Genomic DNA, 26,578 nt, shown 5'->3' on the forward strand with positions numbered 1-26,578 from the left:
GTGTCTGTGGCACAAAGAGTTAATAGGACAGTGGTGTCAGGGTGAAGACCATTTTATTCTCCTGTGTGGGAGAAGTTCACAGGGTTCAAGAAGAGATGAGGCAACGTTTAGCATGGGACGGCCCTGTCTGGGTTCCGGGTGCTGTCACTCAAAGAGTTAAGCTAGTCTGGTGGCTGGGAAGCCGGCAGGGAAGGCGTGAGCCTGTAGGGACCAGGCCCTCTATGCCCCAGAGCAGTGAGGTGTGAGGGGTAAAAAAAAAAAAAAAAAAAAAAAAAAAAAGAAAAGGGCTCAAAAGTGTGGCCAGGGAGCAGAGTGTAGGCCCAACTTTTTTTTTTTTTTTTTTTTTTTTTTTTTTTTGCCTTGTTTGACCAGCCTTGGCATTGCCCTCCGGCTCTCCAGGGGAAGAGCTGCAGTTCTGCTCTTGCAACACAAGGAGCAGACTGGAGAATTTAGATCTGCGTCACAGAGCTCAGAGAGAGAGAGAGGGGAGAGAGAGAGAGCGAGAGAGAGAGAGAGAGAGAGAGAGCGCTCCGTCGATAGGTCTGCTAGCAACAGCCGTGCTGCAGCAGAGAGAGAGAGAGAAATCAAGAAACAAGTCATAGCAACACCGGGCACCAGGTTCTGCCAGCTCACTTGCCAAGCGTTCAGAAATCTGTCGGGGGCTAGAGGCCTCTGGGTGGCCCGGGCTAAGGAGATGACACACAAGGTGGCACGGGCGGTTCCCGCGGGGGGGAGGTGGGTGGTGGGGGGGGGCAGGGGTGGGAGCAAGAGGTTGCGGGGCGATGGTGGAAGGTTTAACGGGACCAATTTCTGGAACATTCGGGACTGCGGCACCCTACGGCCAAGACCGAGATTTGGGTCTGCGCAGGCGACGATGGGTGGTCCGACGGGCTTCAGGACTTGATGGCGTAACCCCCTTCTTCCCCCACGTACGTATCTGCTGGGATCGGGGGCGATGTCTCTGCGTATGTGGGTGCTCTGTCTTTCTCACCTTCTTTCTCGCTTTTTTGCTATTTTTTCTCTGAGAGAGGTTTTTTGTGTGTTGTTTTTTTTTTTTTTTTTTCCACTTTAATTTTCTTTTCTTTTAGTGTCAGCTGCTCAAGCCTGACCGGGGTAGAGGCTAGAGGAGCAAGCTGTCCCCGGCGTCCCACCTGACCTACCAGCCTTTGCCCCCGTTTCCTTCTTTTGAACAGACAGACAGACTGGTTTTCCAGGTTGTTTGGGTATCCGCGTCTGTCTGTCCATCCACGTCGTTCTTAGGTGGCAGGTAGGAAGTGAGGAGGAGAGGTGCTGGGAGGAAGGTGGAAAGGCATAGCTTTCCAGGGGTTGCCTTATTGAAATGTTCAGCCTCGGGGCAGCTGGGCTGGTGGGGAGCCGGTGGGCAGGATGGGGCGTGGGTTGGGAGAAGTGGGGTAAAGCTGGTAGGGTTGTCACTGCGTAGTTGGGAAAAGTGGGGAATGGTGACGCAGTCACTGTTGCATCTTGTTAGGAGCTCCAAGGGGGACAGGTAGTGAGGCTCCCGGCATCTGTAGGGCCAGCTGAGAGGGGTTAGGGATGAGCTGAGAAGGGAAGCTAGCATTTAGAGATTAAATGTCATCCTTTTGGCGTTGGAAAGTTGTTTACCTTGCGCTCTCTGTGTCTCCATGTTGGCACCCTTCCAGTTCACATGTGATGGCCTTCCTTGTACTGCTGCATCATTAACTAAGTGACTGAGCTGGCCTTCCATTGGCCAGGGGAGGGCTCTCACTCCAGACATTTCCTCTGATTGGTGGGTGGGCCAATGGCAGGTGAAAACCTTTTTTTGATTGGCTGAGGGCAGGGTATCAAATCTGAATTTGCATTTCACTTGCTTAAAGGGGAGGGGGGGAGAAGCCCAGCAGCTTTCTAAAATCTGTTTAGGGGTGTGCGTATGCTCCTGTGTCTGTGCCTGCTTTTGACTGACCAGGTGAAGCCTCTTCCTATGCCTTTTTTATTTCAAGCACTCAGAGGAAGAGGAGCTCCGGGTTCCCCAAACTTTTTTTTTGTGTGTGTGTGTGTGTGTGTGTGTGTGTGTGTGTGTGGAGTAGGAAGGGTTGGAGAGATGGGTGCGCAGAGGGTTGACCAAACTGGAAGGAAGTATTTGTCCTTTAGTTTGGTGTCGGAAAAGGGAATTTTCCAATCGGCCACACCTCGGTGTTGCGGCACAATAATTCTTGGCTCCCCTGGAAACGCACGGGGCAAGGTAGGACAGATCTGCTGCTGCTGACACTGCCACCACCATGGGCTTCCTGCTGCCTCTGGGCTGCTCCCTGGGGACGAGAGATTTGCATTGACGGGGCTGTCCAGAGCTGAGCCCAGTGTGGGAAAGACCTGCCTTCTGGAAGCTGCTGCTCCTTGGTCTTGGAAAGGTGAGGATGGGGACTGACCCCAGGATGTTGCTCAGAAACTGCGTATTTGGTGGGATTTCCGGGAGAGCCACTGGGCCGCAAGAGGTTTGGAGGTCCCAGGTTAGGAAGGTTTGTCATTCTGGGGAGTGAGGAGAGTGAGAGCAAAACTAGGGCAGCAGGCTGTTCGCCTGTGGTTGGGGGAGGGAGACTTGGAAAAATCAGGGTCCCGGCTCCCCATCGAGTCCGTGTTGCAGGTCTCACGTTTGTGGGGAGGGGGTTTCAGAGCCCTGCGCCTTGCGCAGTGGCCCCCGCCCATGACTGCGCATCCGGGAGCGCAATGCGCCCTGGGTCGCTGGCCTAGGACAGCACCGCCCTTCTTCTTACATAACGGAGGCACGGCTGTGCCTTCTCGGCCTTTCTTTGCAACCCTGCCTCCTGGCTCCCCAGGGCCCATGGAGCTGGGGAGGGTCTGCTTGGGGAGCCGGGGAAGACTTGGCTCCCTCAGAGGGTTAGCCCTCATCCAGTCAGTGATGGGAGTTGGGTTTGAAGACAGAAGTGGGCTGCTGTCCCCCTTGGGAGGTGGCACGCAGAATGTCCTTCTCAATGCCCTGTGTCACCCGTGGCCCCCAGGACCTCTCGGGGGCATGGGGTGTGACGTCTGTTCTTTCCTTCTTATGCTTTCTGGGTTTTGAGAGGAAGTTTCTGAAGGGAAAGACATGACGATTCTAAGAGTGAGAAAGGGTGTGTGTCGGGGGCCCAGTTGGGAGGTGGTTGACAGTTCACTCCCCTTGTCACTGGCTTCCCTTTCCTTGGGTGGGTTGATAGTGTTTTTGACTCCTTTTATCCTAAGGCTGCCATTTTGGAGGCATTTCTGCTGGTCTCTGACATGGTGGCGTTGGTTTTTCTGGTCCTGCTGTGCCAGTTCCGCAGAGTGGGCGGGGGGCGGGGGCTGTGACGGAGGAGGGGAGGGGGGGCAGAAGCGCAGCAGAGGCGGGCCCAGTGGTGGCTGCCGCAGTGAAGGTGGCCCCAGGGGCAGGACCGCCCAGTCCCACCCTCGGACACAGTCTTGGGTGGGGGTTCCACCACCTGGGGCCCCGGCTTGGCCAGAGGGTGGGCATTGCTAACAGAAGGCCTGGGTCTCCCATGCCCTCGTTGGCCTGAGGCTTAAAGCAGTCCAGGGGAGAAGCTGAGTTTTTTTTGGGGGGGTGTGTGTGTGGAGGGGGCGACTGAAGGCAGAGACCTGGCTGCTCATCTCAGACGTGTCGGACCTGTGGTTTGTGTTCCCCAAATAGGCTCTGTCTCCGGCAGTTTCTCTATGAGGACAAGGGGGTGGGGTCCAAGGCAGCTTTGAGGATTTGTTCGATGGCCCTCCCTTCTCATTGTTTTTCTTTTCTGCTCCTCGTCATGCCCCCTGCCAGTGCCATGGTTCCAGCTGTAGTCCTCCGGTGAGGCTCCCTGCTGCCCGTCCCTCTCCTTTCCAGGCCCTTCTGCGTGCAGCGGCCATCTTGTCTTTTCTTGCTTAGAGGTTTAAAATGGTTTCTCATCATTTCCAGAGTACAATTCCTTCCCTTTGGCACAGTGCTGAGGACTGTCTGTAACTAGCCTTAGCTCTCCTCTGCAGTCTTACTCTTCTGCGTTTCCCCAGGTGGACCACGTATTCCAACAAAGCCAGGCAACTTACTTTTTCTTGCTTTTCCTATCTCTCGGTTTTCCCTACTGGTATTTTCCATGCCTCCTTGGCTCCACCGCACCCACCTGCGGCAGCCCCAGCGTCCTCCTTGGACCTTTCCCGATCACCTTCACAAGCAGCAGTCCTCGTAACCTCTCCTTGCTCCCTCCAGCCAAGCTCTCGTACACTTTGTCCCTCTCGTGTGCTACTTTGGTGGCCTTACGGCTCTTTGTGTAGAAGTCTTGGGTCACCTATGAGATGATGAGCTGCAAGACGCTGAGAGTCAAAGAAGGAAGACACTTAACCTATTTGGTGCCTTCTGTTCGCCAGGTGCCACATCAGGCTGTTCCACGGACCTTCTTTCATTCACTGCTTTCCACAACCCTCCGAGGAGAGTCCCATGGCTGGTAAGTGTTCTGATCATGATTAGAACCCCTGTTTCCCCAAACCTCTGCCTTCTTCTTTACCTCTCAATTCTCAGTGTCTGCAACGTGGCTCTACAAGGTAGATCCCCAGAACGTGCCTGTTTAAGGAATTTCATACACCTCTAATGCCATATGGGAGTTTGGGTGGCCGCTCTTCCTGCGCCTGAGGTCTGGGTCTCGTAGCTGTTCCACGCTCCCCTGGACCCTGCTACCTCGTTAACTTTCTCCTCTTCCTTTGCGGTCAGGTTCACTCGAGATGATGGCTTTTTTTTTTTGTAGCTGAAATTTTGTTGGATTAACAAACCTCAGTTATCCTACTTACCTTCCTCCTGGAAGAGAAGGTGGAGGTGGGATGGTTGTAGCGCCTTCAGAGCAGAGTGAGCTCTAGAACCCAGGATCAGTGGAGATCGGACAAGGCAGGGAGCAGGACCATTGCACTTGGATCTTGACCCTGCCTCATCTTGTTAGGTGGTTTTTCTGAGGCTTAGTGACCTCAGTCAGTGACATGGAGCCACTGTAATCTACAGTGAAATGCCTAATATATTGCCAAGCAAGCAGGCTCCCGACAGAAAGTGGTGCACCTCCCTTTCCCCTGCCCAGCTGTTTTATCGGGGACTTAAGAAGAGTACGTAGCAGGTGGCTGGAGAAGGAATGGGGGGAAGGGAGCTTGCCTGCCTTCAGTGATACCAGAGGCAGGGGAGGAGGTGACCGGGCATTGCACACCTGAAGCCTGCGAGGAAGTGCTTTTCCCTGACCTGGAGTAAAGACCCCCTTAACTTCTGCATAAGGAAAACGATGTGGGAGCAGAGCCGTGAGGTCAGGGTGGGTGGTGGCAGCGTGAGGGTTAACCAGTGATCCTTCCTTGGAGCCTCGTGACGCCAGGTTAGCTTCCCCTCTTTCCGAATCGAATCGCAGCAGTGGCTGCCTGCTTCCTGACGCTGCTGCATCCCGTGGGAGGGGAGTTGGGCACCCTGAAGCCCCTCGTCACCGATTCCAGGGCTGCAGAGCAGAGAGTGACGACAGCCCATGAGTTGTCAGCCGACGGCAATGGGGACCCTGGTGACGGCTGCTTTGTTGTGTTTTTCCTCTTTGGATGATGACTCAGTGTGTCGGGAGCTGGGAGATGGGGCACTCAGCCGAATGGCCAGGACGTTCTGTCAACATGAAAGCAGCAAAAACAGCTTATCGGGGCTCAGAGCCGACCCTTAGGCTGGGTTCGTTTTCATGAAGGGCTTGGCAGAGAAGACCGCTTCTGGACATCGGGGGTGGGGAGACAAGGCCAGGTAACCCAACAGGGGTCTGTGGACCCTTCAGTTTCAGAAACCAAAAAGAAAATGCAGCTGCTTGTGTTATTAGATAAGCTTGGCAAACGGTCATTTTACAAGCTCCTCTCACCCGTCCCAAACAAGAGACATCTTCTCAGGGCCAGAAAACCCTCTGGGATTTCTCACCATGGCTCATTGTCATAGATGGAGGGTGAGCCCGTCTCGGGTAGGGTGGGCCTGGGAGTCCTTAGTGATCACTGGCATTCCGGGGCCCCGGAAGCAAGAGCCCATGGTGGGGACGTGGCGTCTCAGGTGACCTCTGCTGGCATCACACCAGCAGATGGTGTCACCCACCAGGAGATGGTGGGTCCACATCACCGGCCTCAAGCCGAAGGCCAGCTCTGGTGCAGCCTACTTCAGCTTCCCCTTTCCTTATTGTCCCGAGTCAAACTTACCTTCTCCCCTTTCATCGTCCTCAATTCCTTCTTAGGTGAAATAGTGGGCCTTGAGTCCTTGACCTTTGTGTGTGTATGTGTGCGTCATCATGGCGGCTCAGGGTTCTAGACTTTTCTTGAATCTGCAGCATTGCGCTAAGGGCGCGTGACATTCCCCCCCGCCCCGCCCGCCCGGCCCCGCCCAACCATGGCCAGCCATGCCTTCTTGGGAGCAAGAGAGGCCTGGGCCTCCATTGCCACTGAATCTCAGGCAAACCACTATCCTCAGCATCTGGCTTCCCTTCTCTCCTCTGTCTCCCTCGGCCCTGTCTGGGGACAGAGGAGCAAACAACGTGTGGGTGGGGAATTGAGGACGGCCTGGCCCGGGACCACCCTGCCTATGTACCCCTTAGGCCATTTTTCAGTCTCCTGCTTTCCCATAGATGATGCTTAGCACTGACATTTGTCGCCGAGCACCTCCTCCGCTCCCCAAGGACCTCCCAGTGTGACTCATTTGGGATCTCTGCAAGGAGTGGCTTTGGGGCCTTGGGAGCCAGAGGGAGCAGGAAGACCTGGTGGAGGTCACAGTGGAGAGGTACGCGGGGCAAAGGACGAGAGCCGGCTGTCCCTGGCCCAGAATGCAAAGGCAGCCCCAGCCCCTTTGTGTCATGTCATTTTGAGCCTGAATAGAGAGCAACTTGACCTAAAAAAAAATCGTATATATGTGGATGTTAGATCCTTTGTGTCTCTTTGTCCAGAAGCTGCGCATATGACGAGGGCTCAGATTCTGTACTTCAGAGAGCTCTGCTGTCCCTCAGGTTTGTTTTCCGAAAGAGGTGGTAGTTCCTCTTTGATGAGACCCTGTGCCCACGGGGACTGGACTTTTCTCCAGGACAAGGGGCACAGCCTTGTCTTGTTGCTGTCATTGGATAGTGAGCAGCAGCTGAAGACCATGGTCCCGGGGCCACATATTAGCCCCAGATGGGACCCTGATTGGGGCTTGCAGAATTCATTGCTTGGCTGGCTGGCCCCAAGAGCTGAGCCTACCTGGCTTCCTTTCACTTCTTCCCCACAGAGAACTCAGAGGAGTTGAGCTCCATGAGTCGGTGACAGCCTCCTGGAGACTCAGGCTAAGCTGGGGACAGAGCTGGTGTGCAGAAGACAGCCATCATACCGCCTAATAGAATGGCCCGTTTGCATTTATTTGGAACAAAAAAAGGAGATGCCTGGCAGCCTGGCTTTCTGCAGCTAAGTATTCGTCTGCATTCTGGTTTTCCGTCACACATCGGAAGCGATAGATGTTCATTGAACCCACCCAGCTGTCGTGACTTCTCCTTTCCCCGCGCACCCCTGCCCCTGATCCTCCAGCAGAGATTGGATTTTCTGGTGCGGCTGGAGAGCTGCAGAGAGGTTAGATCCCAGTGTCCAGCCCCCGCACATCGCCCTCACATTCAGGAGAAGTCGATTTTCCCTAAAGCGGAGCCTAAAGCCCATGTCCCTCAGTGCGGTGTTATTAATGGGCCGACGGAAAGGGCCCTGCTTGCCCTCACTGCCCCCAGCGGGGAGGTGAGGCTCTCGGCTGGCTAGCTGGGGGAGGACGGTCCTTGCCAGCATCTAGCATGGTTCTCTGCCAAGTTCTAGCTCCAAATCTCTAGGCCGCTAGGAACCTAGACTATATATAGCATTGTGCTAAGCAATTCTTATCGGACATGTCTGCCCTCCCCTGCGGGAGAGGAGCCCTTCTCCCAGGGAACCGGAACCTAGAGAGTGTGAGCCTTCTCCAAGGGGTCTTTCGTTCCAGGAAGGGCTGTGTGTGTGTGTGTGTGTGTGTGTGTGTGTGTGCGCGCGTGTGTGCGCGCGCGCGCGTGGCTGTGTCTGCTTCAGGGCTGCCAAGCTTTCTTTCCTTTTCCCTGTTTCAGATGCTGTGAGATCGGAAGGTCTGATTGGGATGAGGGCCAGGAGGTTCTTGATGGTGTGCGATGTGGCCTATGGCGCCCACCAGCCTCCTGCATGTCTTCTTGGTTTCCTGTTTGCCTTCTTTGCCCAAGGAGGTCTTCTGACCTCTTGAGCTTCTTTTGGATCTCCTGTCTTCCCTGCCCTCCTCTACCTCTTCCTCCTCCTTCCTTTGATTCTCTTTCGGGTATGTGACGGCAGACTGGGCTACGGGCATCCGGGAGCTGTGTCTGCTCGCCGCCCTCACCACCGCCCCCTCCCCCCCCCCACACCAGTTTGGGGTTTCTGGAAATCTGGCTTTAGTCAGCCGTCCTCTGGAGGAATTGGGTGGTGACTGAGCGTTTCGTGCTGGGTGGTACAGGGCAGAGCAGGCTGGATATTTGCCTCCTCCCTCCCGTAGGTGCTGTTGAGCCACCGATTTTCTGTGGTTCCGCGACCCCGAGTGCTGACTGATGTGACAGGTTCCGGTCTTGTCAGTGAATCATCGCCAAGCTGCTTATTGGAACCCAGATGCAGCAAGAAAATGGGATTTAACCCCTTCCCGGCCTCTCAGGTAAGTCAGGTGTGGGCTGACGCTTCCGGCCCCCCCCCCCCCACCTCCCAGCCCCCTTCCCTTCTCATGGAGACCATTTTCCTTAGTCAGTGGGGAATCCTCAAACATCTCCATTCACAATCTCCCAAACAATGCTCTCTTCTTTCCATTCTCCTACTCCTGGCTTTTCTGTGAATGGGGTTAGTAACCAACAAGGACTTGGGGGAAGGGCCAGCCACAGTGATCCGGCTGCCGGGATGTGGGAGATGGCAGGGACGCGTTTCTGGGTGTGGCAGTCAGCAGAGCAGTTGGGCCTCCCACAGTGACTGGCCGGGAACTCTCCATGGCCCCCAACATCCAGCATGAGATTCTGGGTTTGAGCCCGGTTGGGGGCAGGGAGTCTGCCTGGGACTTGGGTGTGCCCTTACTTGTGTATCCCAGTGGATGTTCACTCTGACTCTGGACACCTTGGGGCTTGCGTCTGCAGCCGTAGCCTGGAGTTTAGAGTATGGGCTGGGCAGTAGACTTCAGGGCTCTTTCTCCACTTGCGTGTGTTATGGGGCTTGTTTTGGGGTTTTTTTTGTTTGTTTTTTGTTTTGAGTAAATCACTCTCTTCCTCTAGGCCCTCATTGCCTTCACCTTAAAAAAAAAAAAAAAAAAAAAAAAATTTCCTGGCCTGGTAAACCATTGCAAAGCATCTCCAGGCTGTTGACGTACAAATGTTTTTTCTCTGCCTCACTTGATGCTGGTCACAGTAATAGCAACGGTGATTAAAAATGATGTTGGGACTGCAGAACTGGGGAGGCCTGTCGCATTCTAGAGACAGTTCAGAAAGCAGACCGTAGTCGCTTGCCACGCTGCCTACCAGGAAATCTCCTATTGAATGCATTCCTGCAATGTTCTGGGCGAGCAGGGTCAGGTTGGAATTAGCTGACAGCAGATTTGTCTGGGGTCTCAAGATAAAAGGGATGGTCCCCGGTAATTTTACCGCACCCTTGGCTGATATCCGGAGGCACCTGTGAGATCCCACCTCTGCTCTCCCCATCCCCTTCCCACCGCTGGCCAGGAAGGACCAGTGAATTCTGCCCGTCAGTGTTTTATCTTCTCTCCTCCCCATCTGACCGGAGGCTGAGCTGGCTGTGAGCAGCCTGAGGTCCTCCCCGAGTGAGGAATCCGAGGCTGTTGGGAAGAGACACCCGACTCTTCTCTTCCCTGAAGGAATTTGACAAGTCTCAGCCCCTCCAGCAGTAACGTGGGGAGGGATGGCTGGGGGTGTTGGACCTGGAACACGAATAAAGAGGAGAGATCAGCTTTGGTGCAGCTGGGGAGACGAGGAGGAGCCGGCCAAGTCCCTCAAGATGTGTCGGCTAGAGTCTGGCCAGTGCAGGCTGCCGGGCCGGAGCCAGATGGAGCCGCTGGCCACGCTCGGGAGCCTCTGCCCCCATATGGTGTGGTGTGGTCCCGGGCCTGGCTCGGGGTGGCCGCTGCTCCCATTCACAGCCCTGCCCTGCCCTTGGCTGGACTGGGAAGATCAGAGTGGGAAGCGGAGGGAGAGTTGATTTTGCTCCTTGTGACGCAGTTGTCTGCGGGGCCTCTGGCGTTTCCAGACTTGGGGTGGGTGCTTCCCCGTTGATTTTCCTCATTTCGTTCGTCATCTGCTTCCTTGCTCCCTGCTTACCGGGCTGGCTTCTGCTGCCATGACACGGGCATTACGTGTCCCCAGCCAAGCTAGCACCACGGTTGGTGTCCCCTGAGAGGGGGACCGGGCATATCTGGCACTCGGTTCTCAACCTTTGAACCCCTGCGCTCTGGGAGCCAGGAGGCAGAGTGGGGCCTCTCCATCCGGGGTCCGGCAGAGGTTAACAGGGCTGGTGGTGCCGGAGCTGCGGTGGTGTGGCCTGGCCAGGAGGCGCTGGGGAGGGGCCCCGCCGGGGGACCTGATTGGTCAGCACCTTCTCTGTTCCACTGAATCCTGAGCCGGTCGGGGCCGTGAATTGTTTAATGCATATCTTGGCTCTGTCCCCTGGCACGAGGGCCTCTGAGGCTGCAGCCACAGCTTTAGCGAGGATGTGTACCTCGTGCTGGTCACTGTTTTGGGCACGTTGCCTCCCTGTGAGATATGAAAGAGATACTGCCCTTTCCACTAGCAGGCTGTCTGTGGGAGGCCCTCCTTTTGCGTTGCTTTTCTGGGCCTTGGAGTGTCTGTGAAGAAGGCCTAGGCTGGGTTTGATTCCTTGCCGGCTCCTTTCACAGGAGGCTGCTCGTGAGCTGGTGAAGCCAGAGAAAACCTCCAGGCCCCAAGGCCCGTGCACAGCCTGATGCGATAGTGTCGGGCCTGGGCAGGAAGGAGCAGGGGCACGAGGATGGAGCGAGGCACGCGGGGACGTGGTCGCGCATCGTCTGACCACAGGATCAGGGCAGCGGGGGTGGGGTGGGAGGATGCGTCCGGCGTTCAACCCGAGGTGCCCGCTGCAGCCTGGAATGGGCCTGTGTGTGTGTGGAGCCCAGGTCAGGGTCTGTAATGAGGCGTGAGGCTATGAGATGGGCATCGGGACTCTTGGTCCCGGCAGAGGGTCCCAGGAAAGGGAAACTGACTTTCGTTAAGCGTCTGTCTTTGCTGGTCTGATTTCATCCTCAGAGCAACCGCATGAAGTAGGTATTACTTCCCTTCAACAGATAAGGAAGCCGTGAGTAGTAATTCACTGAACCAAGGTCACATACTTGGCAAGTGGGATTGTTGAGATTTAAACCCCGGCACTTTGGATTCCAAAGCCTGTGCTTTTTCTTCGCCCTCTTGGGTGGAAGTCAGACATCTTTGGGAGCTAAGACCATCAGAGATTAGGCAGCCGGGAGATCTGACGGAAACCAGTGTGAAAGGCCAGGTGCCCAGGGGGACGGGGCAGCCACTGGCCATAGCCATGCCATATCCCTTTCAGGGGGGAGGGGGGCAAGGCAGAGACAGCTAGTTCCTGGTGTCCCTGAACAGGCAGGGCTGAGCATGGCAGATACACCCACTCCACAAGTGTGCGCCCAGTCTCTGCTTCGTGGCGGGGCGTGTGCTAGGAGCTGGGGGCGCAGAACTCTACAAAACCAAGTTTCTGCTCTCATGGGATGTACTTTCTGGTGTAGGGAGAGGTCATTCACGATAATAAAAAAGGAATTGGGAACTATATAAAGTATGCAGATACAAAAAGGGGGACACCCACCCATAAGAAGCAGCGATCCCAATGTTGGTCAGGGAGGGAATTTGAGAGACTGAAGGATCTCGACCACCTGGGGAAGCCATATTGATGGAGCCCCCAGAGTTCAAGTTGATAGAGTTGCTAATGTCTCTCTTTTCCTAAGAGCTGGAAAAACCACCCAAGGTCCCCAAAGCTTACAAGAACTTGCAGTGAGTCAGGGATCAAGGTGGCAGTAGACGTCAAGCTGTTGGTCACCAGCAAACGAAGATTTTTCCGTTAGCCGTGGCTGCTCTTGGCCTAACGTCTCCCCCCCTCACCGGGTGGCAGCTGGCGTCTCTCTGCCTCATCACGGTGCCCCTCTCTCATCCACACCGACAGGGGAGCACTCGGGTTAAGTCTTCGCCAAGTCACCAGCAAAATATGTGCCTGCAGGAGACAGAACTCAGCTCAGGCTCTCCTGGCAGAACCCGTGGTTCCAAGATTATCGCGATAGGGACGGGTCAGGGGGCGGGAGAGGGAGGAGAAGTCACCTTGTGCCAGATGCTTGGACAAGTTTTGTGTCCAAAAGAGGTTGAGGCAAGTTGGTGGCTGGAGATGGGGGAGGGGATGTTTCCAGCGTGTGTGGCTCCAGGGCTCAGGAGTTGTTTACAGGGTAGAAGCTTATGGTGAGTCAGGCCATGTGATTCTTCCGTCCCTGGCCCCGTGGTCGAAGCCTGCCCCACTTGAACCTCGGAGACTGCCACCTGCTGCCAGGGGGCAGATGTTGCACGAAGGTGCGGTGTGGGTCTTGGGGTGTGGTTGTGGGAACTCCGGGAAAGGGGGCGTTCTGTGGCGTGGTATAGAAGACTCCGCAGTCCCGTGTTCTGGCCCAGGATCCCGTGGTAAAATCTTACTCACTTTACCCTTTTGGGACTCAGTTTCATTATTTATAAGATGAGGGGGTTGAACCAGAATCTTTTGGGAGGTGCCTGCCGACTCTGACATGGGGGCTACCTGGATGTTCGCGGAGGTGTTTCTTAGGCAGAAACTCAGGTCGGAACGAGCAGGCCTGACTTACGGGAGAGGGGAGGGGCCTTGAAGGATTTGAGAACAGCTACGGTCCTGTTTTCTGTAGGGATGCTGTCACCATCAATTACGGCAGGTGGGTGGAGACAGTTTTCCAGGAACTCTTCAGGAGCGAGCGGGAAGGGGCCGGAGATTGCGTGAAGGTGTCTCAGGAAGGTCACCCAAGTGACAGGGGTTGTGACCTCTGGCTCCCACCGAGGGGCCTGTCTGGAGCTGGGCAGTGTGGGAGCCGCTGGGGTCTTTGCTGTGCCAAAGGGGCTGACCTGAGATGCCACCGTGCTCTAGGGAAGACGCTCTGTCCTTTGTGGCCCTGAATCCTTGAGGGAACATGGGACTACAGGCCCCGTGTCCTGGGCCTTCCCTGAGATGTCTGTTCAGGGTCTGTGCCCCTTGCTGTCAGGAAGTCTTCCTTTATATTTAGCATTTTTTTTTCTCATGTGGTTGTGTAAGCCCTTCTATTTAAGAAAAAAAAAAAAAAAAAAAAAAAGACAAGAGGAAAAAAAAACAGAAAACAAAAACAAAAATATCTCCGAGCCGCTTGGTTCCATTTTAGCTTTTCAGTCTTGAGTCACTGTTTTAAAGGTAGCAAAAGTAAAACACATGCAGGGAAGCTCAAGGCCCCAGACCCTCGTGGGCTGTTGTGAAAGGCCAGCCCGGGGATATGGCGGCCTCTGTCCCCAACGTCCCCCGCTTCTCCAAGGCTGCGTGGGTAGGAGCCCCTGGGGCTTGCGGGCACATGCTGCTCGGGCCGCCGAATGGAATGCAGGGTTTTCAAATTAGCAATATGCCTTCAAGACACGATCCGTGTGCTGCTTTACTGGACACTTACGCTGGGACTCGTAGCTGTGAGCCCGCCCCCTTCCCCACCAGGGTGGGGTGGCAAACAGGGATTTGGGCCAGGATTCAGGCAGGAGCCGAACTGATCCGTGACCGACGTCTTATGCGCACCGTGTGTTGTTTTCGCAGCTCTTTTCAGATTTGCTGGCTCGCTTGGTCCTCACACAGCCCTGTGAGGGTCGGCGGTGGGATCCCCGTGGGTGTTCACGCTCAGCCTCAGACAGCCCTGCTGAGGTCCGGTTTCTTGTACCTGCTTAATTTGGGTCACCGCACCCCCCCCCCCCGCCCCCAGGCCCTCCGACTCCAGATGTCATTTCCTTGGGTTTCAGTTGTGCTCTTTAGCTGAGCAGGGGGGCAGGGCAGGGATGGGGAGTGCATCTTGGGTAGCTGACTTGATCTCTGTAGGTTGCAGGTTTCTTTTCTACGCATTCAGTGGGGAAGGGAGCCTCCGCCCAGGTTCTCCTGTTCTTGGATTGTTTCAACTTCTCTTACGAGTTCTTATGAAACCTGGCTTGCCCTCCTTGACCAGGAAGCCAGCCATTCACCATGTGACTCTGGTGAGACTCCCTACGCTTGGAAGCTTCTGGAATACACGGTGCTTTAGACCGTTCCGACACATCTGTCGGGCACTTCAGGCATGTGCACGTAGCCCTGTTTCTGCCAAGTGGCTCACTTAGCAATGAAGCCCCATTGTGGGGCATTTTTTTTTTCCCCACAGATTTATAAGGTATGCCCAGAGCTTTCTGCCCAGCGTGTGCATTGTGTATACGTTGTCTGTTTGCTGGCTAATGAACGTACAGCGCCCGCTGGAAGGATTGGCCAATGTATAGTGTAGGCTGGTGGAACCAGTAGCTTCAGCTCTGAACGTTGCTTTCTGATAGAGTTGAAAAAGTAGGCCTTACCCACAGAGGGGAAGGTAGATCAGAGAACGCCTGGGCATCAGTGTTTCCTGGATCCTGGGTGTAAGCTCACTCTTTATGAGGAGGGTCGAGGCACAGCCTGGACTGTGTCTTCTGGGCCGCGTGGCCCTCTGAGTGGCCTTTATTCAGAGAGACCCAGAGCGAGCCTGTATGAAGGGAGAGAGAACCGCTTGTCTTTGTTTATGGCACCCTTAGCTCGTGGTGGTTTGGGCTCACCTCGGGCACGTTTCTTGAAGGATCGGGGTCGGACAGCGTGGCAGCACGCATATGTGTGTCCGTTTGTATTCCCCGGATGCAGGCTTGGCTCGTAGAGAAGCCCTGTCATGGGGAATCCATAGAAGAACTGTTTTGCTGGAGCGAAGGCTTTTGGTAACTTTTGTGTGAAGATGCGTCACGCCACACCCAGATCTTTCTGTTCTCCTGGAGGATGGGGAGGAGGATGGCAGGACCTGTAGCTGGGAGGCGATCTAGGCCAGCCTTCAGGGAGGGCTGTGGCGGCCTCTTCGCTGAGGGCTCCCAAAGAGACACAGAGCTTCTTTATCTCAGAAGAGGGACTGGATGTCCCTGTCGAGGTCCCTCGGGTCCTGAGCGTGTGGGACTGTGAGGCTGTCCCTGGAACAGCGTGAGCTTCGGGTACCGGGACCCAGAGCAGGTTGCACATCTTTTCTTTCTGCCGTGGAGGCAAGCCTAACCTCGGTGGGCCCCACGAACATCGGGCCTGGAGCTCTAGCCTTGTTCCCTCGTGCAGAGAGAATTCCCAGAACTGACCCGAACGGCATTGATATTATTTGCAAATAAAAAAAGGAGAAAGCCATGTTGTCCCTCATCGCCGCCAGGAAGGAGCCCCGAGCGGCTCTAATCCTGTCTTTGTACCACTGCCACTCCCCACCCTTGCTGACCCCCCCAGCCTAGGGCCCTTTGATAGGCACTAGAGATGTGAATGAGTTTGGTGGGAAGGCCAAGGGCAGGGACAGACATGGTTTGCTGGGAAGAAGGTAGGACAAGGAAAAGGAGTATCTCAGGGAAGGCCCCCGGGCACACATGTGTATTCAGATGGACAGACTATTTACTGGTAACGCCAGAGTCTGACATAAACCAGTTAATGCCTAAATGAGGGTTGATTTCGTGTGGAGAATCATACATCATTTTGTGTTTAAGCCTGCAGCTTTAGCATCAAAAGGCCTGACAGGCTGGGGACTTTTTGCTGGGCCCTCCTGTCTGTAAGATCATGCTCATTTTATATTGATTTTCTGTCTCCTTTCTTTCCTGTTTTCCACTCTCATGCATTCCTTAGGTGTACATGAATATTCGTCCACGCATTCGTGTTACGACTTCCTTGGGGTACTGTTCTTTTCAGTGTCTCCGACATCATTGAATGTATTGCTTTTATTTAAAATGTGAACAGGCCAGAGGCTCACTGCAGAGGGGAGCCATCCTTGCACTGCCCACAGAATCCTCTTCTCTACCTTGTTCTGGAGTGGGGCATGTGGAGCCCTGAGGAGACGGGAATCAAGGGTGTCTGTGGGAACCAGCCAGACCCCGTGCCATGCCCCCTCTTTGGGAAGGGGTTGCTCAGGCATGAATCCCCCACCCCTAACATTATTAGCAGTTTCTTCTTTTCAGCTTGAACCCTGAGTAGTGGCCTTGAAAGTCCAAGAACACCTGTCACCCTGCTTAGGTGAGGGCGACAGAGAGGGACGGGGACAGACGGGTAGGGGACACACGCTCCTGGCCACGGGCCTCTCTCCAAGACAGGTGAACTCTGTGTTCCAAAAGGAACTCATTTAATCTTTTGGCCCCAATGGAAGTTGTTTGTATTTTCTCTCCCTCTCTCTTCTCCCTCCTCTCTCTCTCCCTCAACGCCCCCGCCTCCACCCTCCAGCCTCCAAAAGAATTTAATCTGCTGGACAACAAACAATACTGTTATAAAACTTTGAAAACAAGAGGGTGAGGCCTCCCTGACAAGGAGAAGGGCATGCCGGGTAACGGCCGAGGGAGCCTGCCAGGCCCGGGACGGAGCCGGGCGAGGGCCCAGTTGGCCGGGTACCTGGGCGCCTGCCCCCGCCCAGCCCACCAGCCCAGCCATCCCCAGTCCAGAGGGGAAGGAACCGAAACAAAAGCAGGGGCAGAGAAGCGCCTGGAAAGGGGAAGTTGTACGTGTTCCCCTCTCTCTGATCTGATGCGAGTGCGCCAGACTGTGAAACTTCCTCCCCCACCCCTCCCCCGCCAGCCTCCCTCCCTCCTCGTCCTGCCTCCTCCTGCCTCCTCCCACCACTCTCTGTTCCAGGCCCGAGGCCCGATAACAGAACAGGGCTGGCCTAGGTACAGCCACCGGCCGGCCGGCCGCAGGGGAAGCAGGCAAGGAAGGTGTTCCAAGTCGGCTTTGGACTCTGGACGTACCCTCTGCGTCCCCTTCCTGCCCCCAGCGAGAGCTGTGGAGCCACGGTACGAGGTGTGCCCCAGTCCACGTGCCCCGCCGGGGGTGTGCCCAGGTACCGGGAGAACCTCCGCTCGGAGGTTAGTGGGTCTGTCCCACTACCCGGTGTCTGCTGGAGGCCATGCTCCCAGGAGGCTGTCAGACTCGTACAGGTGGCCTGCTCTCCCTCCAGAGGGAGCCGGGCTGAGCTGTGGAGCCCTGGAGCCTCCAGAGGGGCTCAGGGGACAGAGACTTGCTCCCCGCAGCAAGCAGGCACAGGGTCCTGGCAGCGGAGTGCCTGGTGGGGTACCGTGTCTGCTGCCCGGGGTGACCCAGCTCCGCCTGGGGAGCAGGGAAGCTGGGCGCTGGGGCATCGCCCCCCAGCCTTCTGAGTGAGATTTCACCTGAGACCGAAGTTTCGCTGCCACTCCCACCTGCACTGCGTGGAGCACATGATTCGGGGCGGGAGAGTGAGAAGCAGCGGTGGTCTGCCTTTGGCCCGAGGTTGTTTGGACCCGTGAACCGTGTGGTGGGCATTGTGTTTGTGTAATGGACTGTAGGCGTGCTCGCTTTCCTCTCGTGGGAAGCAGTTCAGGGCAGTGCCCGTCCTCCTGCTCTGCCTGAGCGAAGCCTCTCTCTGGGGAAGTGTGGGCCCCCCCCCCCTTCATTCCATCGCTCCTCCTTCTCTGCGCTCCCCACTGGCCCCTGCTGCCCCCCACGCCCCACGGCACCCCAAGGCATCCCATCCTCCCAGCCAGCCGACCAGCCATCCCGAGCCTGGGCCTGTACTGAATCTGGAGGATTTCCAGATGCGGGTCTTCTCTGGTGTTGAGGCAGGGACAGAGAACCGAACCGGGTGGAAAGCAGCTGCCTGGGAACTCAGGCCACGGTACCCCGGCCCCAGGGAAAACCGGAATTGCTGATGTGGGGCCCATGTGATGTGAGCGGGCTGTGACCTCCTGCCCTGTTACCTCCACAGGCATTTGAGGGGCTCAATGGGTCTAGAGCGTGTTATTCCCACTTCGGGATGCCGGGTCTGGGACGTGTAGGGATCCCTGGATGCCCCGCCCTCCTTTTGGGGGCCAAGCTGCCAGGAAAAGAGCCAGCTCCATGTTTCCTGCCTCCCTCACCCTCCATTCCCTCCTCCCTTGCCCCCCGTGCACATACCCGTACACATTTTATCACCCTTTCCTCTGATTCATTAACCACAGCTAGTTGGCAACAGGCCCCCACCCTGACAGCTCAAGACAAAATGTCCAGGACGCTGGGTCTGGCCTGGAGCTGAGTGACAGGAAGCTGGGCCGGGCTCTCGGCTCACGCATACAATGGGCAAGGACCGTGTGGAGTGCAGAACCTTCCTCATTTTCAAAAGGGTCTTCCCCAGGCCCCTCTCTCTCACCAAGATGACTCTTCTTCGCTGCCAGGAGCCTGGAAACCAGCATCCCGGGTAGCAGGAAGACCTGATCTGGGCTCTGCTTCCGGCACCCCTCCCCCGCGCCGGCTGGAGCTTGCGTCAGTCATGTAAGTAGCCGTGACTCAGCACCCAGCCTGGTCGGGAGGGAGGCAGAAGACGCCTCCCAGGAACCTTCCCAGCATTCTGGATTTGAACACATGGTGGTAGCTGAACACACTGAACGAGCTGGTGGCCTTCGGTTCCTGGGGGTGCGTGTCTGTCCGTTCCGCGGGTTTGCTTATAGGTCTCATAAACCGGGGTTCCTCTCCTTCCCATTTTCATCCCGTGTTATTTTTTGGACACCATGCCTGGCATAGGATTTTTAGGACTTTAAAAGGCACAGACGGCATCATTTCTAGAACGCAGCAGAAGCTCTCTTTGCAGTCTCCAGACTGCCCTTTAAACCGATGGCCCATGAATCATACTTAACCCTCAGATGTTTTTGTTTGACTTACAGGGTTTTCGTTGTTTTTGTTTGTTTGTTTGCTTAACGTGTCCGATTCAGACATGCCTTTAGACAAAACACAGCCTCTCCAGGTCACTGGACTTCTGCTGCACGAGGTCTCTGCCTCTCTGTCCTGTTTCCCACCCCAGCCCTCAAGCATTTGAGTGCACGGAGACTGGTCTGCATGAGCCCTCCCTCGTTTTGGAAAAACTGGGGCCCATTCCAGGGAGGTGCAGGTCCCCCATTCTCAAGTCTGGACCGCGCAGGAATTAAAGCCCCTGTGTTCTCATTCACTGTGTGGTGACCTTTCCTCCACCCTCGGTCGCTGCCCGAGCAGAGGAGTGTCTAGGCATGAGGGGGTGGAAAACCCTCCAAATAGAACGTCTGCACAGAAATGGACGGAGGCTGCACTGTGCTTCCCAAACCTTCTCCCTGCGTGGTGGCGTACCCAGCCCTCTGGCTGGGCGGTTTCCCTTCCCCGACAGCGCACCAGACTCTTCCCACTGGCCCGTGTGCGTGGGACTGTTGGGCCAGGCTGGGACGATCACACCGTCCGCCTTTGACAGCAAAGCCCTAGCAGGCTGGGGCCTCCAGCCCCCGTTAGACCACCTGGCCCCGTCCAACAAGGGAACAGAAACACCAGCTAGCTTCAGGTAAGTGCATCCTTGCTCGATGGACTTTTGCCAGAAAAGCCTGGTTCCCCTGGGAGGGCTGAGACCCGAGCAGACTCCTGTTCAGTGGGGTTGGGAGGGCAGAAGGTGTTGGTACTAGGATTACTTACCCCCCCCACCCCCCCACGCCCTGCCTTTCCTTGTCTTACGGTGTTTATGTTCATGTGTTGTGAATGATTTCTCTCTTCCTCCAGAGAACTGAGTGTTGTAGAACTCGGTCTGGGGGCCCAGACCCTGGTTCATGGCCCTCAGTTCCCTCAGGGACGGTTGCCACTCCCCCTCCGAACTCAGGGCCGATGCTTCCTGGGTAGCGGGAGAGACTGTAATGAATCCCCCTGGTGACCACGTGACGTACGTGCGTCCTGAAGGACAAGAACTAGGTGCTGTGAGAGGGCGTAACCCAACACCTGGCTCACCTGGGGAAAGCTTCAGGCGACCTGCGTCACCTGGGAGAGGGTTGATGGGGTGGTAGCCCTGGGAGAGTGGACGACAGAGAATGTTCCAGAAAGAGGGAACGGTGTACGCAGAGGCCTGCTAGGGGAGGAAGGAGGCTGTCTGGATCACTGAAAGACACCTGTGTGACAATACCTTGGGAAAGGTTTTGTGGATACTGGCAGTCGGGGGTTACTAAGGAGGAAGAGTTCGGCCGGAGTAAAAAGCAAAAAAGCCGAGAAGTAGCAAAGGTAGATCTCCAACCCCCTCGTTTTATAGGACCCCACAGAAATGACTCTCATCTACCACTTACTTCCTGACCTTAAAACCCGGGAAGTTAACCTGTGTCGCGGGGCCCAGCTGTTGACTGCAGGTGCCCTGTGTCAGAGCCGCTGCCCAGCTCCTCCCTCAGTGGCTGGGGCCTCGCAGAGCCCCTGGGCTCGGAGCCCAGTGCTGGGGTCAGAATCCAGAGTCCAACACAGCCATTGCTGGTGGTTCATCTCCAACGCCTCCCCCAACCGCAGCTACGCCCTAGGAGAGCACAGAGGCTCCAGAGGGGCAGGAGGAGTGGGCGAGCCAGTGGGCGAGGCACCGGGCCCCTCACAGGACCAGCTGGGCTCCCATCTCCACCAGGTTAAACGTGTTGTGCAGTCAGTCACATCCACGGCCACGCAGAAACCTTGCCGAGGACTCCCCCCGCCCCACCCTTGCTCACAATTGAGTTCAAGAACAGAATGAGATGATAGACCAGCCGTGGAGCAGGTGCAGTGGACAGAGGGGCCGGAACACAGACCCTGGAGTTAGACTTGGGGGCTCTCTACCACGTAGTAGTCACGTGACCGTGGCGAGTCCCCGAACTACGTGAAGGAGCAGTTTCTCCTGCAGGCGCGGGAATACTACTTGCTTCACAAGACCGACCCAATTGCAAAGCGCACCTCAGTGTTCAAATTTTATTTCCTTCTCCTGCCTGCAGCGGCACATGCTGTTATTTCCGGGAGCCACAATAAATACAGGCCTGGATCTGGAAGCCTTCAGAGCTGGTGGACAGCCCGAAAGATCCGGATTCTACTCTGTCTCCTCTTTCCTTAGTTGTGGCATCCCAGGAGATACAGACCTGTTTTCTCAGCTTCCGATGACCAAAACAAAAGCAAACAAACAAACAAAAAACCCGACACATTTAGGAGATGGGAAATCTAATTTGAACACAGGATGCAAATCTTATTTTCAGGCACATTTTTGAAAACAACACAAAACTCGGTCCTTGTGTTAGAGGATTATGTACTTACCACCACTTCAGGACACGACATTTGTGTGCGTGTGTCACAGCAGAGGTTAAACAAAGATTGCTAGTGTTCTGACCCTTACTTGAGGCTGGGAAGGTGGACCCCAGGCTCTTCCTGAATAGGGCGCATCAGGAGTTGCCCCCGAGCAGGTGAAACTCACCTGGCTCGAACCTCCTGGGCAGATAGGATGCTTGTTTCCTGATGACGTGACATAGTATCAGAAGACACTGCGTGCTGTGAAATGTTTTCGAGAGCAGGGGGCGATGCTAATGAAAACGTTAACGCATTTTCATAATAGCTCTGGGATACTTCCCTTCATCACATGTGTAATAAACTGTTAGGACTGGTTGTCCGGGATCAACTAGACTTCATGAGTTTTGTATTGCTCCCGTCTGTGTGACGCGTCAGCCGCGACTTTCACATCCCTTGAGCATCCCTGGCTAGGTCCGCTCTGTGCCTCTCTCACGGACCGCGATGTCCCGTCCCAAGTGGAACTGCAAGAAGACAGGGCAGCACCTGGGTCTTCCGGTTGTGTCTTCCTTCTTTCTTCAATGAGATCCTCTTCTTCTGGAAGCTGGTTTCACATGGTGGCTTAGATTTTTCCATCTTTGTATCTAGCACCATTTGAAATCAGTGTTTTAGGAGTAAGAATTGCGGCGCAGCAAAGGGCCACCTGCAGAGGAGCTCTCGCTGGTGGGACGGACCCCCTCCTTCTGCCGCCTGAGCCGGTCCAAGAGAGGAAGAACTTGAAAAGGAAAAGTGCACCGCAGCGTATGTCCGTTGCGGGTTGTGGAGGGGCGGCCGTGCGTGGGGGGGCGGGGGGGGGGTGTTTGTGTTTCAAAGAAACTCCGAGCTGGAGCAGGGGCCGAGGTGATGCCTGGTTGTAGCACCTGGGAGCACCACCGGGCGCTCACCTGTCCGTAGGGCCTCTGACCGCGGGGACCAGGCGATGCCGGCTCCTCCGGTACTCGATTGTAGCGGGGGAGGGGCGAGGCTGTGTGCCTGGAGGACGGTTCCATCCCCATCGGCGTTGCACCCGCTGCTAGAGACCCCGGAACACCCAGCTGCACTTGCAGTGCGGCTGGAATCAGACTTGCCACCTGCACGGTCAAGTGCCGGACCCCCGGGAGCACCACTGGACCCATCTCTTACACAGGCTGACCGATTTCTCCTGGTGTTCAGAGTCTGTTTTTGTCTAGCACCATTTGAAATCGGTTATGATGTAGGGGGAAAAGCAGCAGCCTCGAAACCTCACGCCAAGTCTGGTGAGCAACAGCCTCTGTTCTCCTGGAAGACGTGGTCTCCCGGAAGACGGATGGGCAGAAGGTGGGGAAGGACGATCACGCTTTTTTCACTAACTTCTTTCACTGCATTAATGATACATTGTTGCAGAGGTAAGAGAGAATTGAATGCGGTTTTAAAAACAAATCGCTGTAACCTATCTCATGTCCTCAGTCGCAGTTTGCTAAAATGTGGCAATGCTGTGTATTCTGTAAATGGGTGCTGTTGAATTCTCTTTCTGTTAAGAGTCTATTCATGCATCTTGACCTGAATAAATATTTTACTCTCTTCAATCAATCATGCCTTTGTTTTTCATCTGATCATTTTCTGTTCGTAATGCCATGAGAAGTGAGTGGGGTCCTGCAAATGTTAACTTGCTATGCAGACTTACCTACTTCCTAAAGAACTGGAGGAGGTTACGGCAGACACACGTTAAAAACGAAGCCCGTTAAGATAAGAATGAGGTCCTGTGAGCCAAGAAATAAAATGAGAGAAAAGATCACGGAAAAGAGAAATGTTCAAGCCTGGGCTGAGGGATGCTCCTTTTTGAAGGGGAAACTGAGGCTGGTTCCGAAGGGGCTGCATGCAGCCCTGGCCCCTCTGCGGTCGGTGTTCCTTCCGGAAGCTTTTGCACAACCGAACATACTGCCACATGGCTGGTAAAGGGGAGCGGCCTGATGGTTTCAGTTGCTTTATAAAAGACGCAGGAGGGGGTTCCTGGGTGGCTCCGTTGGTTAACCATCCGATTGTTGATTTCAGGTCAGGTCATGATCTCACGATTTGGGAGTTCGAGCCCCAAGTCAGACTGTGTGCTGACAGTGCAGAGCCTGCTTGAGCTTCTCCCCTGCCCCTCTCCCTCTCCCTCTCCCTCTCCCTCTCCCTCTCTCTCAAAATAAACTTAAAAGAAAAAAAATGCAGGAGATCTACTTTTGGTTCTTCGTTTCTATCACCGCTGAAGACAGGGTGAGCCAGTTCCGTGAAGGTATTCAGCAGTTAGCCAGATTTTACTTCATGGGGGATTAAGCCTGGGGAATCTTCAGGTAGGAGGGCTGTGGCCCCTTGAGTGAGCATTTTGCACAAGACCCACGCGGCCAGCTACTAGCTACCTATGGTACTTCATGCCAGCGGCTCTCGGTAAGTGGTCGCAGCTCTAGCACCTGGGAAGCTTTTCTAAGTTCACGTCCCCCAGATGGCTGCCCTGCCTGGCGGGTGGGGGTGGGGGGGGGGGATGGTGAAGCATCTGCTGGGAAGACTGCCCAGGGAGGGTGACGCACCCCCTCCCTGCAGCTGCAGTGCTATTTCGGGCTGTTGATTGAAGAATCCGTGTTCTCACGGATAAAATCACATCCTGGGGATGGTTTTATTCCCTCCCTGGCCGCGCTAGGTACAGTAGGACCTGTGCGTCTAACAGCTTTGGCCCAGTTGTAGCGTGTTCAGCCGACTTTTGATTCCCCTCCCGCGTCCCAAGCTCCAGCCTCAGAGTCGCACCAAGGATTCTGCCCTCGGGTTATGCTGATTCCGGCCACCCAAATGCTGGAAGTGCCAGAAGACCGGGTTTAGTATCAAAGCACAGAAACAGTGACTTGAGACGTCTTTTCCGAAAAGGGGGTCCCTCGTGCTCCCACCGAGTGCTAGGTCACGAGAAGCAAAGTGCACGCATAGCTGTGGTGCCTCTCACACAGGATTATTTTACTTTATTCGTCTAGATGCTGACAGCCCTTTACTTAAAATTGCCATTCCAGGTTGGGTTTTCAAAACAAATTAGTGAGCAGAAATGTTTCTTCTGGAGACTTTTTGTTTTGTTTATTTTTGAGAGAGAGTGAGCAGGGAAGGTGCGGGGGGGGGGAGGGCAGGGGGCGGACAGACAGTCCAGAGCGGGCTCCATGCTGACAGCACAGAGCCCACTGTGGGGCTCGAACCACAAACCGTGAGATCATGACCTGAGCCAAAGTCAGATGCTCGACTGACTGAAGCACCCAGGCGTCCCTCTCCTGGAGACATCTTGAATCTGTTTTTAAGGCCACGCTATCGATCTAGATAGGAAATGCCGTGTCAGGCATGGGTCCCCATCACCTCAGTTTTACCACATCTTAAGTGTAGAGGGAGGATTGAATCTAAGCCTCATGCAAGTTGGAAACTGGCGACTAATTCCCGTCTGTGAAAATGAGTGCAGGTGAATTAATATGACACAAATCCAACCTGATCAAATGAGGTAAAACAGAATGTTTTAAGTCTTGAAACTGGTAATTCATGGAAGATGTTGGCCTGGCCTGCAACGAGAAGCTGGTGGATGTTTTAGGGGCTACCTAGCAGACTAGGGCGTCCATATTTGGGGTAAGGTTAAGACCATTCCTTGAACACAAGTCATACTTTTGGTTTATACTAACCCAGTAGTGTTCTATAGTTAGATTCACCCAAGTAGCCTTTGAATTAGTGATACTTCGGGCCCACCTGTACGGGTTCTGGTTATACTGTTTTAGGGGCTTACATTTTTGTTCTAAGGTTTTTCCAGATGATTCTGATTGGCAGCAACGGGTGAGAGCCGCTCCTCTGTGGTCTTGTTCTAAGAGGCTTTCTACTCCAATTGCGGTGGGAGGACCCCTAGCAAGGGTGTATTCATGTTCTGTAACAAATTCCACAACTTGGTGTTGGTCTTAGTCCCCTCGGGCTGCTGTCAGAAAATACTAGACTGGGAAGTTTATAAACAACAGATATTTCTGTTTTGGATGCTGGGAAGTCCAAGATCAAGGCACTGGCAGATTCAGTGTCGAGTGAGAGTCCGCTTTCTGGTTCAAAGACGGTGCCTTCTGGCTGTGCGTTCCCAGGGCAGAGGGCCTGAGGGAACTCTCTTGGACCTCTTCTTATTAGGGCACTAAACCCATTCATGACCTAATCCCTTCCCAAAGGCCCCACCTCCTAATACTATCACACTGGGGGTCAGGACTTTAACAGGATTTTCGTGGGACACATTCACACAGTGATTGTCTTACCACACAGGAGCTGGGTGGCTCAGTTGGTTAAGCATTTGACTCTTGATTTTGGCTTGTGACACCGGGGTCCCGGAATCAAGCCCCAGAGTCCACGCTCATTATGGGTGAAGGCTGCTTAAGATTCTCTCTCTCCCCGCCGTTCCTCTACCCCGTTTACGTACATTCTCTACAACAAAAACAAAAAAAACACATCATTTATTTTAGTTCTGGAAGTCAAAAGTGTGATATCATTTCACTAGGCTGAAATGAAAGCATTGGCAGGGCCGGTCTCCCTCCAGAGGTCCTAGAAAAAAACATTTACTTGCCTTTCCCCACTTCTAGAACTGCGTCCTTTGGCTTGCGGCCCCTGCCTCCATCCTGACGGCCAACAGCAGAACATTCTGCTTCCGGGTCACACCTCCTTGTGCTGCAGTCAGGTCCCCCCTGCCTTCCCTTCTAGGGAACCTTGTGATTACATTCAGGGCCCCACCCAAGATCCCATCTGCAAAGACCCTCTGCCAGAGAGGTGACACTCACAGGTGTCAGGTGTTAGGACTCTGAAATCTCTGGAGGCCATTAGCCTACCACAAATGGCAGTAGGTAGAACTCATGGAAATGCTAAACCCTGGCCCCAACCTGGGACCTACTGAATCAGAATCTGCATTTCAAAAAGACTTACTACACACGAAATTGAAGCGCAGTCCCATGGGGTCCTACACCAGGAATTCTCCAATAACGAACATCCATTACAAATGGAAGGGGTGTTTTCCTGGGAGCCTTTTCAGGTGGTGCTGGGTGACCAGTTGACCATTTTCCCAAACACCATAACTGTCATCTAAACAATGGTGGTTTCCAGATTCTCACTGAAGCCACCAGCCCTAAGCACCAGGATGGCAGAGCTCTTGCTTGATTTCCATAGATCGGCACAAGGCTTGCCACGGCCACAGAAAATGGTTCAAGTTTTTAAAAGCTGCGTAAGG

General features: G+C 54.8%; 1 long non-coding RNA gene across 9 annotated transcripts; it reads left to right on the forward strand.

The window, feature by feature from the left end:
* The first annotated feature begins 375 nt into the window (after positions 1 to 375).
* LOC132686274 (uncharacterized) lies at positions 376 to 22,926 on the forward strand. Of its 9 annotated transcripts, none has more exons than XR_013553319.2 (5): positions 376 to 929; positions 1,089 to 2,387; positions 4,366 to 4,442; positions 7,235 to 8,665; positions 18,489 to 22,926. It is a non-coding gene; the product is annotated as an uncharacterized LOC132686274 (long non-coding RNA). The 9 variants fall into 9 exon arrangements; XR_013553321.2 differs by having other exon boundaries at positions 377 to 2,387; positions 7,235 to 7,569; positions 8,513 to 8,665; XR_013553323.2 differs by having other exon boundaries at positions 378 to 2,387; positions 18,489 to 18,585; positions 19,300 to 22,926.
* Positions 22,927 to 26,578: the final 3,652 nt, after the last annotated feature.

This window comes from Panthera onca, chromosome F1 (genome assembly GCF_046562875.1).
Source record: "Panthera onca isolate mPanOnc1 chromosome F1, mPanOnc1 haplotype 2, whole genome shotgun sequence".
Taxonomy (NCBI): domain Eukaryota; kingdom Metazoa; phylum Chordata; class Mammalia; order Carnivora; family Felidae; genus Panthera; species Panthera onca.